Genomic DNA, 14553 nt, shown 5'->3' with positions numbered 1-14553 from the left:
ACCGCCCTCAGATGGGCTTCTCTCAGGTAAATAACCACAATAGCTTATGGGCTGTGCAGTGCATGTCCGCCCCGATAATTAAACTGTATTAGGAGCCCTAGATGGGCTCCCAGGGGCGGGTGAGCCACCAATACCCTGCTGCTGGTCCGAATGTGTCTCGGGAGTCTCCGAGACCCGTGGCCCCCTTCGAAGGGGGGAGGTGAGCACCTTCATGGCTGGGCCGCCGCGTAAATATTCAAAGCTCCAAAGTTGCCCGAAGGCAAGGTTGCACACTCCAGCAGCTTGCCACAAGCATATTCCTTGCAGCAACTTTTCAGGGTAAAAGCAGCACTGCGTCCTTCTGTGATTACAGTCCTCGTGTTGCATAATGAAGCCTGACGCGGTTCTCGGCTAATGCCCTCATCAGAGGCTCGACAGGAGATTCGTGGAGTATGCACGCCCACACCTTTTATATTTAACCGCCCTCAGATGGGCTTCTCTCAGGTTAATAACCACAATAGCTTATGGGCTATGCAGTGCATGTCCGCCACAATAATTAAACTGTATTAGATACCCTAGATGGGCTCCAAGGGAGGTGAGCCATCAATACCCTGCTGCTGGTCCGAATGTGTCTTGGGAGTCTCCGAGACACGTGGCCCCCTACGAAGGGGGGAGGTGAGCACCTTCACGGCTGGTCCGCCGCGTAAATATTCAAAGCTCCAAAGTTGCCCGCAGGCAAGGTTGCACACTCCAGCAGCTTGCCACAAGCATATTCCTTGCAGCAACTTTTCAGGGTAAAAGCAGCACTCCGTCCTTCTGTGATTACAGTCCTCGTGTTGCATAATGGAGCCTGATGCGTTTCTGGGCTAATGCCCTCATCAGAGGCTCGACAGGAGATTCATGGAGTAGACACGCCCACACCTTTTATATTTAACCGCCCTCAGATGGGCTTCTCTCAGGTGAAAAACCGCAACGGCTTATGGGCTCTGCAGTGCGTGTCCGCCATGATAATTAAACTGTATTAGGTGCCCTAGATGGGCCCCGAGGGGAGGGTGAGCCATCAATCCCCTGCTGCTGGCCAGAATGGAAAGCGGATTAGCATTACCACACTTATCCCCATAATACCAGGCCTCTTTGGTTAACCTTGTGATACAGCTACCAGCAGTATCACCAATCTATGATCATTTGCTATTAAACTGTATCATAGCAGAAAGTGCAATAAGATTACCTGTCTTTTTGTGTTCAGTAAACCTCCCTAAGAAAACAAGATACAAGGGTCCATTGACTTTAGCATCTTGTATTCAGTTATTTTTTTTAATTGCGATTCTCCTATTAACATGACCAGAGAATCTGGATTTCATTAAAGACATGGAGGCTAACATTATGCATTAACCCTTTAATGCAACTCACAAACAGCCGCTTACATCACAAAAACTAAGAATAAGAATGAAGTGAGATCATGGTAACAATATAAGGCATGTGCCAGAGAATATCTGCCTCTTTTAAATGCATTTGAACATCAGATCAAGCTGCAAACGAAGAATCAATCTGTAATCTTGAATGAGGGATTAGTGAACGTTGAAAACAAGGACGCAAAATCCATGGAGATCCATCAATTCGAATTGTCTGAAAAAAAGTAGAGAAAATCAAGAAAGGAACACAAAATCCTTTAAAAGAGTACAACACTAAGAGTTGGATAACATGAGATAATCAATGCATAAACCATTGTAAACCAAATTAATCCTAGAAATTAAAGATTACATTTTTCCTCCAGGGAGGGACGGGAGGGATAATGTTAGCCTCCGTGTCTTTAATGAAATCCAGATTCTCTGGTCATGTTAATAGGAGAATCGCAATTTCATTACAAGACAGGAGGCTACATTATGCATGTTGGTAGCCTTGAATAACAATGTCAGAAACATGTTCAATTGGTTTACAATAATGATGGGCAAAGGTAGAGGCATTATACCAATCAGCACCCTTAAGGATGGCATCCAACTTACCACCAGACCAGTATGACTTGCTGGCCATTGCGCTTCTCAGAGAATGAGCTTGAAACTTAGACAGGTCAATACCAACAAAGTTCATAGCCAATTTAACCCACCTGGCGATAGAGCAGGATGAGATGGGTTTAAAGGGTTTGACATAGGAAACAAGAAGTTGATTGACATCAGGAGGACGAAGATTTGACATCCTCGACTCGTATTCCTTCATGCAATCAACTACACAGAGTTTTTGCAGAAATCAAAACGTGGATAAAAGATAGAGTCAGACATGGTTTTAGTTCTCCTAAAGATTTCAAATTTCACACCAAACATATCATACCATCTATTAGAGATGTCCAAAGCTTTGACATCGGTAACTCTTCGACAAGAAACTAGGCACAAAAGAGAGGCAAGCTTAATTGAAAGACATTTCCTTTTAAGAAGAGAATTGTCAGGCCAAGAACAAAAAAGGTCAATCAGAAGTTTAACATCCCACACAGATTGATATTTAGGGTGAGGAGGCCTTTTAAGCCAAATACTTTTAAGAACTCTACAAATGATAATGTTCTTACCTACCGTCTTACCGTTGACGAGAGAATGTCCTGCTGAAATTGCAGATCTAAAACAATTGATTTATCGATAGGAGAGACCGTTGTCGAAGAGTTCTACCAAAAAATTAACTAAATTAATGATAGGAGCCTCCACGGGATCCAAGTTCCTCTCCAAGCACCAACAAGACCATTTTTTCCAGATGTTATTATATCTGTAGTGAGTTCCTGGTGCCCACGATTCTCGAAGGAGAGTGAGAGCAGATGACGAAAGTCTAGACAATTCGTTAGATTGCCTGACACTTTCCAGGCAAGCAGGTTCAAACTCCCTGAAAGAACCAGGTGGTGATCTTCTCCGTTTGCGTTAATAAGTAGGCCTTGATTTGCGGGAATCAGGAAGGGAACGTCGCAAGAAAGTTCCAGAGCTGTGGGGAACCAGGCTTGAGACCGCCAGAAAGGAGTTATCAGGATAAGAGAGAACTGTTCTTGTCTCACTTTCTGTAGAACCCTTTGGATCATTGCGGATGGCGGGAAGGAGCCCAAGACTGGAGAAAAGCGCTCACAGCCAGAGCGCCCGGGTCTGGCATCCACCTGAAATACTGAGGGAGTTGGAAGGTCAACCGGCTGGCGAAAAGGTCCACATTGAAAGGTCCCCAGAAATGAGCCAGGGAATTGAAAACTGTCACATTGAGTTAACAATCGCTGAAATCTTGAAGGAATCTCGAGTTCCAATCTACTGAGAGATTGGATTTCCCAGGAAGATATTCTGCTCTCAAGGAATTCTTGTGTTCCAAACAGAACATCCAGAATTTCTTTGCCAGATCTGATAGGTCCTCAGACCTCTTACCACCGAGTTGGTTGATATAAGAGACTGGGGATACGTTGTCCATTTTCAGAAGAACGGATCTGCCCTGAAGAGAATGTCTGAAACTCATTAAGGCATAGAGACCGGCCGTCATTTCTAAGAAGTTTATATGGTGGGAAGACTCTGAATGGGACCATACTCCACCAGTGTCTTGGTCGAGGAGACATGCTCCCCAACCGTGAAGGCTGGCGTCTGACTCTAAAACAAAGTCCGGAGTCGAGCCGAAGATAGCCCTTCCATTCCATGCGTCCAAATTGTCCAGCCACCAAGAGAGTTCCAGTCTCGCTTGTTGATCTAATGTAACATGGTCCCCGTACCAAAGACCGGACCTGAGTGCATTGGCTTTCACTCTCTGGAGAGCGCAGTAGTTTAGAGGACCTGGGAACTATAGCTTGGATCGAAGAAGAAAGTAGACTAAGGACTCTGGCCAATTCTCGGAGAGAGAGGGATTGCTGTCTCAGAGCAAACCTGATCTCTTTCCGAATTTTGGCAATTTTCTTTTTGGGGAGTAAGAGGAGACAACTGGAGGTGTCCACGGTGAAACCTAGGAACTCTAGAGATTTGGAGGGGGAAAGAATGGATTTTTCCCTGTTTATAATGAAGCTGAGGTCCTCTATGAGGTTCATGGAGGTTTTGAGATCTTCTAATATTTGGGAATGAGTTTGAGACATGATGAGGATGTCGTCTGAATAGATAATGAGACGAATACCTCTTGCTCTCAGGATGGATACGATTGTTCTCATGACCTTGGTGAAACACCAAGGGGCGGATGAGAGACGGAAAGGGAGGGCTTGAAATTGAAAGAGATGTCCGTCCCAAATGAATTAGAGAAAGGGTTGATGTTCCTTGGCCATAAGGATGGTAAAATAGGCGTCTTTTAATTCCAATTTGACCAGCCAATCTCCCTGAAGGAGAAGGTCCCTGAGAAGATGGATAACCTTCCATCTTGAAGTGACGATAAACAAGGTATTTGTTTACTTCCCGAAGGTTTATCACTGGTCTCCAACCTTTGTCCTTCTTCTCGACTATGAAGAGTGTACTTACAAATTTTCTTTGGGTCTAAGGTACCTCGATAATGGCGCCTTTCTTGAGCATAGAGGAAACTTCCTCTTTGACAATTGCTAGATGTTCTAATTGAAGATCTAGAGGTCTGGGTGTAACAGTCTTACATGGGATGTCTACAAAGTCTATTTTGAATCCCCGGACTGTCTCTAGGATCCACGGGTCTTCCGTAAATCTTTTCCAAACATGATAGAAGTGTTTGAGTCTCCCTCCGACCCTGGGAGGGAAAGGAGAAGTAAAAGCACTTACTTTGAGTGTTGCTGTTTGAAGCCCCACGGGAAGGTAAGCCTCTGCAACAGGAACCTCGTCCTCTCTGTGGATAAAATTGTCGGTTGGAGGGGTAAAAGCCTCTACCAGTGGCACGTCTTCCTCTACCGGATGAGAAGGGCCAGAAGTTTCCATAGCCGGAAGAACGGCCCCTTCTTCCAGCCTGTCCAAAAAGGTTTGTAGGGAAGACTCTTCTCATGTTGTTCTGGGCTTTATCCAGATCGGTGAAGGTGGCAACATATTTTCCAATTGTCTTGATAATGTCTTCTCCGAAGAGGAGACCGTTGGATTTGTTTGAGGGTTCTTTCTCTGCTACGTCACCAAGTTTGGGGTTAATCCTGTTAAGGATAGTCTTTCTTCTCTCTATATTAAGATCAGAATTTGCGTTACCTAGGAGTACACTCGGCCTCTGGCTCCAGCCTCTAATTAGATTAATGTCGATGGGAGTATTTGAAATATGTGACTCCTCTGTTAGGTCGAGGATTCTGGTAAGAGGGCCGAGGACATCCAGAAGGGGATCTTGACACGCCTTAAGGGCCCTTTCAAGACCTTTTCTGGGATCCTTTCCTAATTTGAATACAAATTTAATTAGGTCCGGATCGAGATTAGGGGTCTGGCAGACCTTATCATCGATACATGGCCTAGGGCATTCAGATCGCATGGTATTGCGTGTATCTCTCTCTCTCGAGAGAGAGAGTTCCTTAGCCATTTGGTAACGAACTTAGCGACATGGTCGTGAGGGAACCACCTCGAGCTGTTAGGACGGGAAATGTTGTTAGGGGAGAACATCTCTCCGCCCAGGGGATCAAGAATTGCGACTTTGGGGAAGGGGAAGAGTCAGCCTCAGAAAGGGCATTTAGATCCATGTCGTCTAAGTTGTTGTCATTAAGGTCAAGTACGAACTCATCGTAAGGCTCATTATAGACTTCTTCTTCATCAGAGTAAGAGTCTGAGTCAACACGTGCACTATCACCAATTGTGCCGCTGAGGGCACCCGCCAAAACTGTGCCACTAGGAACACCCATCCTGTTTGTGCCGCGAGGGGCACCAATGACTCTTGAGGCGCTAAGGCCTCCCAAATTGCGCGAGGTGCTAGGACCTCCCAGGTCAAGTAGGTTAGTAAGACCTCCAGTAGTGCTTTCGTTGTGTTTGACTTTCTTATGAGCTTTGGAGTATGAAAGTTCAGGCTCACGAGGAGTGGCACCATCGTTAATCAATGCTCTTTTGTGGGACATCACCTCTTTAAGTGTATCTAGCATGCATGACCTCATCTCTTTTTTCAGAATTTTTTTTAAAGAATCACTAGTGTGGCTAGGGGAGCTAGCGACTGCGTCGTCTGACTCCATGTCAGACATAGTGCCAATATATGTCTTTTTAGATATAGAAAATAAATTATTAAAAGGTATATGACTATTGATTTCCTGTCTAATAGTGTCTAGAATTCGATTATTTAATCTACTCTAAATGACAATTATCAATTACCAATTATCAATGCTAAATATTAATTCTAAAATTAAATCTCGTTTTTTAATTTTTTTATTTTTAAACAAGGTGACAAGCTAAAAATGTATAAATCAAATACACTAGTTGAGCATACAATTCTGACCCAGAAATGTTGTTTTGTTGAGTAAACGATTAGAGGGGGGAAAAACAGCTGTTCGTCGCATCTGAAATGCTCTCGATAGAAGCAACTAATGGTGCTCAAGCCACACAATCTTCCAAGGATAGAGGAATGATCCTTCGAAGGCAGGGCGCGTTGCGCTGCCGCGGGTTATTCCTCTAAATGCGTGTCGATGAGGAGCACACGCGACGCGCAGTTGGAGAGCGAGTGCATCTAAAAAATACAAATAGAGGAAGCAGGGCAGCTTTGATTCCCCTTGCGCTTCGATCTCCAAGTGTGTGTGAAGATGCTAATCTCGATTTGCTCGGATCGCGAAATGAAAAATTACGGAGAATAGAAGTGTTCCAAAAATCGGACATGAGTGAGGAGAAGGGGGGGAGGTGAGGAGAAGACTACCATAAATTGGAAGTCTTAAGGGAGGGGGTTACGATAAGGGTAACCTGAAAGGAGACATGAAAAGCTAGTGCTTGAGTTACAGTCAGAGAAGGGTTGTAACCATGGAAACATTATAAGTAACTATCACTTAAACAACTATATTCTAACTTATCAAGTATACACGAAATAAGCAATATCAATAATATCAATATCAAAGAGCGTCAGAGGAGTAAGCAAGACAACTTATCTGTTTGCGAGCCGCATTTAAAAGAGGCAGATATTCTCTGGCACATGCCTTATATTGTTTCCATGATGTCACTTCATTCTTATTCTTAGTCTTTGTGATGTAAGCGGCTGTTTGTGAGTTGCATTAAAGGATTAATGCATAATGTAGCCTCCTGTCTTGTAATGAAATCACAAGAACATCCCAGCATGCATTGCATTGACTCCAATTTAAGACTGCGAGATTTGGGACCTGTCTTTCTCTAAAGTGGTCTCATTGTCTTGGAAAGCCATAGGCTTCGAGCAGCTTGGTGACTTTTCATACAATCAAATGGTAATTCTATACTGCAACAATTTTGCAGTCAGAACACATCAGTTCTTAAAAATTTCTATCAGGCGACTAGTTTTCTTCAAATAATTATTTATTAATGACTGAATCCACTCGGCTGCACTTAAAAACTTGAACTGCCCTTGATACTTTCAGCATGACTTAGATTGTCTAACTGCATTATTCAGAGTTGCACTGATCACAGGTCTGGGCACAGAAATGAAAACAGAAAACAACGAGACTTATATTTTATTCCACTGATACATCTCGCAGGATTTTTTTTTCAAAAACCTTACTAAATGTCCATAAATACAAAATTCCTTATGGACACAAACCCTTCCAACATCCTTCTCCAAAGAATAAATGTCAGCATCCATGTACAATAATGAAAAAATGATGGTCCAAGTATCCCATGCTAATCCAATGCTATTTTCCTACCACATCAAAAATGTATTGAACAACAAAATAAAGTGGATAAACAGATCCATCTCGTCTCTAAATGCTTCCGCTCCATTCCGGCTGTGCAGTCTCATCTGGAACCTTATGCTTCAACAACACTGTGCCATAATCGTAATGGACATTCTAAGTGTCAAAATAAAAATAAAAAACAACTCAGAAAGCTTTCTTGTGTTTTAGATTTATTAAAAGCATACTCTCCATGGAAAACATAGATTCCATAAATGTCTACTAGAACCACATGCAAGTTTTAAAATGTCCCTCCCTATTTCTACTGGTCCAAATGTACTGCTTCTGAAAAGACCTAATGCCGAACTTAAAAAATAACTTTTTTTTACATCCGACATCATTTTTTACATGTGCAAATTACACGACCTACAAATGGTGGTGAGCCATGCATGGCAAACCTTACACATTTCATGCTTGTTTATAGTTCTATTATGTGGTTCCCTGCGTCCTCGGAAGGAAAACAACATGAACCGAAGATGAACCGATTGTAGCATCTAAATAGGCTGCTTGTTGCATTCCGATTTCATTTAATGATGTTATGGATGGAGACATTTTTATTTTTTTAAATGCAAAAGGCTTAACATTGTTTAAAGGCTATCACAGGTCCCTTTCACCTCCAGCAATTCTCTGCCAATGTTTAGATAGTTGGTCTATGTGCATTCAAGGTTTCCAGCATCCTCGCCTATGTAGGTCGAGATGTGTGATTTTAGGATGCCCGTCTGTGCCAGCTCTTCTATGCTTAGTTCGTTACCAAGGCGCACAACGAAGACCATATAAACCAGAGTTTGCCTTACAAAGCCAAATTCTAAGTGGAGTTGAGCTTGGCTGGTACTCCTGAACCACCCTAAAAACATTTTGAAACATCTCACACTGGGTTTTCTCTAGACATAGATTTGATTTTCCCTGTTAGGCATAAATCAATAAGGTACTGACGGCAGAGTCTTTGATTTAATTATCTCAAAATGGCTGTGGCCGAGAGGCACTAAAGTTGGGCACACAGTCAAAGATTAGTGATGCATCACTGCTTTTATCATACAGCAGCCTGCAGATCCCAGATCACTCAGCCAGTCCGGGAAGTAATTAGAGGTTTTACAGTTCTCCAACTTTACATTACCGGGTAGCCAGGAACTCACGAATATCATAATCGTGGTGTTTTATTTATTCACAAATAAGTTGTTGCTCTTGTTGCAGGAGCCAGGACCAGAATGGGACAGGCCCCTATTATGGCGATCCCCCTAGCCCCGATTCACAAGGAGGAGGGGGTGAGGAAACGCGTCATCAGTGACGCTGCCCTCGCTCCCCCCGCTCCCCTTCTTTGTAGCCAATCGCGCCCCGCACCACACCAGCGAACCGGAAGCATTTCAATGCTTCCGGTTCAAGAGATCTCCCTGGAAGTACCCCCGGCTCGCCTACCCTTAAAGGGGGGAACCTGCGAGGGAGACAGCCTTTTTGTTCCGAGGCTCCCTCTTAGCATCTGCGCGTGCGCTCCGTGTCCGTGTAATCGTTTGTTTTTCTTTTCATAGGTCCGGCATTGGAAGTGGTGACGCGGCGTGAGAGGAACCGGAGCTTCGCTGGACAGAGGAGCTTTAGTGCCATTTTCAACGCCGGCGGCCGGACGGACTACCGGGAGGCCGGTGGGACAACGAGGGGCATTGGCAGCTGAGGCCCGATCGGAGCATCGCGGTACAGAGGAGCTGCAGCGCCTTGTGGGCAGGAAAGGTTTTTTTCCGGCTGCGGGCGGTGCTATTTTAAGGGAGCAGGCGCCCGTGTTGGTTCCCCTTAAAGGAGGGAGGCGAAAAGGGGGCTTGTCCAGCAGCGCGCTCTTGTGTGCTAATACAGTGAACTCTTTGTTGGGTCGTTTCTCCTTGGCCATTACACCTCCTGGGGCGGGGTGTTGAGACAATACCTAGAGTTACTATTGGCTAGGTTTAAAAGTTTAAAACGTTTTAAAGCCTGCAATCTCCGGGTGGGGTACAGGACCAGAGTTGAATGGCATAGTGAATTCCGGAGCCCTCTGGGTTTGTTTAGCTACCAACGGGTACAAGCATTTGGGACCTCATTGGTGGGGCATCCGTGTTACACTGTTCTAAGCAGGCACTGTTCTAAGCAGGCTCAGCGCGGCGAAAATCGCAATTCTTCAATTTTCTTCAGAGCATCAGCTTGCCTACCAGGAGGACATCACACGGTGGTGGGGTGACAGTCTGTTTGGCGAGCATTGGAGGAAGAAGAAGCGGCATCAGCTGGCCAGCAGTACATCACTTCTGGGAGTCATAGAAGGCTAGAGCGGGCGGCTCGCCTGAGCTTACTGGGTTAGCCAGTAAGTCTTTGCTCTGGTTGCGTGACTGCACAGGTTGGCTGGTGTCGCTACAACATACGGTAAGAGGGGTCACGGGCTCCTGGTGGGGAACTATCACAGTGTGTAGGTTCCCTCGGGCGGTCACACGTAGGAAGGGCGCATTATCGCCATGGGCCCTAAGGCACGGCGGCCGGAGAAGCGTTCCCACACGGAGGTCATGCTGGAAGCATTGGTTCAGCAAGTACAAGCCATGGGTCAGACTCTCAATAGATTGCAGGACAAGGTGGAGGGCCCGGACGCAGTAGTGGGGGGAAGGACTAAGCGGCCTATTGTGCCCCCAAGAAATTACTCCCCCCCTCCACCGAAATGGATGAGGACCCACCAAGGTGGAAAAAAGAGAGAGGAGGGCTCAAGGGATCTTGTTAGTCCGGTGGCAGCACCAGAACCTGAGCCCCTTGTGGGAGAGGGGGGTACAGGGCCGCACGAGGTACAGTTGGACGCACCAGGGACCCATGATAATGTGGTAGGAGCAGTCATAGAAATACCTGGGCAGCCCGATATGACAGACAGTTTGGCTGTGGTTCTGCCATGGCTGGATTCAATAGGAAACTGGTCTCATGCCGCAGGGGCATCAGCTGGTGGGAGTGACGCAATGGAGCGAGCAAGAAAGTTGCTCTCGGAACTCGGAGTTGCAAAGCCAAAGGAGGGGCCGGCATTACCGGCAGGGAGCCCAGAGCAGGTGGCGACTGCCCCAATCCCAGATGAGGCATCCGTGGGGTCGCGGGAACAGATCTCAGGCTCCAGTAGCAGCAGTTTGCCGGGAACAAGCAACTGTTACATTCATCCAGGTCTTGCTTCGGGTGCAATCCAGCACGGCTGTATCATCATCATTTTTCACTACCTCCCTGTGCTATTGTTTCAACTTAGGTGGGAATGTTTTTGCTTTTGCCAAATCAGGGCCAAGAATTACAGCATACAGTTTGAAAATCAGGGGAGCCAAAAACACCCCTGATTTAGCATCCTATTGGTATTAAGGCGGACTCAAAAGTTCTTTCTTCGTCCGTTTGACCTGCAGTCATGTGCCCTCCTACAGGGTCTGTTTACCCATAGCACTGTATTATCTATGCCCCATGCATGCAGATTACTCCAAAACAATATCTCTCTATGCAATCAAGGGCGTAGAAATACTTTATATAACAGACGACGATCCCCATTCCCAGAGCTTTCACGGAGAGTACTTACCCCCAGGTCCCTTATGTCCTCATCCCATTCACTAACTTATCGGAGATAACCATCTCCCGACAGAAAAAAAGAGCAAAAGCATGCTGGGAGCCTAATACTGCCCCTTCCACCAGGAGTACATAAGCATCCCGTCTGTTCTTTTTTTTTTTCTGTCTATCGACAGAATGGTGGTATGCTGGTGCTACTTCTGCTGGGCTGGTGTGGCTGTGCTTCTCTTCCCCCCCTCGCCCGGCTGCCTAGCTGTGCGGGCATGAGGTTTTCCGTGGGCTTTCTGTTGGCCTGCTGGGCTTGCTGGGAGTCTGTTCCTGTAGGTGCCGGTTTCCTGCTTGACCTACCGGTCCTTTACGGCTGGGGCTTGGTCTCCCGGGTTTCTTCCGGGTTGCATGCTCCTCTTCCCGAGCCTGGTAGGGTGGATGTGCTGCTCTTCCTGTATTCCTGCCGGTCTCCTGGTGTCCTGGCCGTTGGGGTCGGGGGCCTTGTTCCTGGTGTTGGTGAGTCCCGCTTGACGGATTTTTTGTTCTTTATTCAACTGAAGTAATGCTGGTGTGGGGTACCGAGCACTGGTGTGGCGAGTTCGTTTCCTTTCTCACCTTCGTGGCTGTGGCTCTACATTTGTCTCCTGCTTCTCCCTGCATGACATGGCTTGGAGTTGTGTTGACTGGCTTTCCTTCTGGAGAATGAGAATGCTGTGCTACAGGGACTCCTGGGGCTGTCGGCGTTTGAAACAGGACCTCCTTCATGCGTGGCATACGCTCTCCATCAATCCTCTGCGGGTGTCCTTTTCGGGTTTGGATTGCTGACTGTGTTTTTGGTGGGTGGCTACGTGTTCCTCTGTACCCGGTGATGGTGGGGGCCTTGTTGTTCCTGTTGGCCCCCACTCCAGTTGTTTTTCACTGGCGCACCTGGTGCGCGTTTTGCGTGTTCTGGGCATCTTCTTGCATCTTGGCCTGGCTGCAAAGCGGTTCAGTGTTGCTCCCCATGCTGTGCCCTGTTGACTGGAGGCTGGTCTGCCTTGCGACGGTGCTTTGTTCTGTGTGGCATTCTTCGCTGACAGCCTGCTGCGCCTGTGGGTCCTCCTGGTCTCCATCCCAACTGTGCTGGTTGCTTCTGGCATCTGCTGCCCTGGTTTGGGGGCTGTGTTTCCTCTGTGTGTTTCTGTCCGGGCTGCTTTCCTCCTCCTCTGGGCTGGCCAGCTGCATCGCTCTCCTGGGGAGGGGGCTGCGTTGGTTGCTGTGCCTGCTGCTGGGTCACTTGCAGGTGCCTGGTTCTGCTCTCGGCGTGCTTTGGGGCTCTTTTTCTCCCCATTCCTCTGTCTTGTGGGGATGCTGGTTGCTGGCGGCACTGTGTCGGGTGGCTTGCATGGAGTTCCCCCACCCCTGACTTTTCCTCTTCTCTGGCTCCTCTTATTTGCGGGCCGGGGGCTGAGGGGCCTCCCGCTCTGCTGCTGCTCACCTCTATTCCTTGATTCGCACGGCTGGCCTCTGGTTTGAGGTGCTAGCCTGTTTCCGGGTTCAGTGCTCTTTCATCTGCACTGCCCCTCTGTTGCCTTTTGGCTTTGGTGCTGGCTTCCTTCGTCTGGGTTTGCAGGTTTGGTTCCCTTCTGCGGTGCCGCCTTCCTGTGCTCCTCTCCCTTGGTTTGCGTGGTTGGTGTTTCTGCCGCTGGGCTTCTCCTTTTGGTTCGCTGCCTTTGGGTGGTGCCCCTGCTCCTGGCCACTCGTGCTCCTGCGTTTTCTTTCTGGCACTGTTGGGGGGGTTCTCCTCTCCCTGGCATTTGTTGGCTGCTTCTCTGTGTTCTTGGACTTTGCTCTTTCCATTTGGTGGCCTGCCTCGGATTTGTGTGGGTTCCTGTCGCCTCGGTGGTGGCAGGTTCCCTTTTTTCCTGACTCTGTCTGTGCTTGCTCCTGGGGTTCCCTGTGTTGTTGGGGTCTCCCTGTCTGCTTGCTTCCGCCTTGCCTTCTACTGATCTTGTGCCGGGGTCCCATCTCGCTTCCTCGGCGGAGGCCTGTTGGGGTTGCGCTTCTGTTCCCCCCTTCTTCAGTTTCCTCTGCGGCTTCCTGCCCCCGGCTGGTGGTGGGTCGGTGTTCTGGCTCCTTGGGAGGCTGCTTGGGGTGGGTCCTGTTGGCTCCCCTGGGTTCCTGTTTGCCTGCCGCAGGTTTTTCGCACTTTTCTTTCTGTCCCACTGCGTCCCTCCTTCTCGGGGTGTCGCGGGTGCTGGTTTCATGACATGGCCTTGGTTGTGCTGCGTCCGCCCTTTTTTTCGGGTGGCCTTACCTCCGCTACGGGCTGGCTGTTGTGTTGTGACCTATGCTTGGTTTGTATTGCTGGTTGTGCGCCTATGCTTCCTGGCTTCGGCGTGGTTGGTCGGGATTTGGGTCGCGGAGGCTCCTGGTTCCTGGCTTTGTTCCTCCCGTCCGTTGGGCGGCACCTGGTTGCTCTTGCGGCTTCCTGGTGTCATTCCTGGTGCTCTCTGGGGCACTCTGCCTGCACCTGGATGGTTTGTGTTGCCTTGGGTGAGACTGTTCTGTTCTCCTTTGCTCCTGCCTGGGGCTTCGGGTGTTGTCCCGTGCCTTCTGTGTGCTTGGTTGCTTCTGGGGTCTGGCTGCTTCTGTTCTTGTTTGCTCCTACCCTGGCTCTCCCTGTGCTTGCCTTTGGCGTGCTTCGGGGTGTTTCCTGCATGCCCCTCCTGGTTTTGCCTGTGATCCTGCCTGGTTTGTTCCTGGTTGGGGCCTCCTGGGGTGCCCGGTGCGACTTCTCTGGCTGGGGTTGTTGGGTGCCTGCTCTTTTTTTCCATGGACCCCCCGGGTTGTATTTCCGGTGGCGGTTCGCCTTTTAGACCCTGGGGTTCGTGCCGCTGCTGTTTGGGCCTGGCTGTCTTTTGCTGCTGCCATGTCCTTGGCGGGGCGCCTGTTTCCCCTCTTCAGTTCTGCAGTTCTCCTGGTTGAAGACCTGTGGCCGTGCTTACATTCTGCGCCTGCTTTCAACTGTTCTCTGTTGTTGTGCATGGTAGGGCCGTTTGGTGCCTGCTTAACTGCCTGTGGATGCTGAGTGCTGTTGGCCTTTTGGTCCGTCTGCACTCTGGTGTGTTAGTTTCCTGTGGGGTTCTGGTCTTGTCTGGTTCCCGTGCTGGGTGATTGGCTGGGTGTATGTAGGGGCTTTTCAGCTCTTACTTGTTGGTCTTCTTTTTGGGCTCTGCGTCCTTGCCTGTGCTCTCTTTGGTTTCCTAGCGGGGCGCTCTGTAGTTGCGGCTGCATCCTGGTGGGTCCTTCAGGGCCTTCTACTGCCGGCGGTTGTTTTCCCG

This window comes from Lissotriton vulgaris, chromosome 4_1 (genome assembly GCF_964263255.1).
Source record: "Lissotriton vulgaris chromosome 4_1, aLisVul1.2, whole genome shotgun sequence".
Lineage (NCBI taxonomy): Eukaryota > Metazoa > Chordata > Amphibia > Caudata > Salamandridae > Lissotriton > Lissotriton vulgaris.
Note: the sequence above shows the minus strand (reverse complement) of the source record.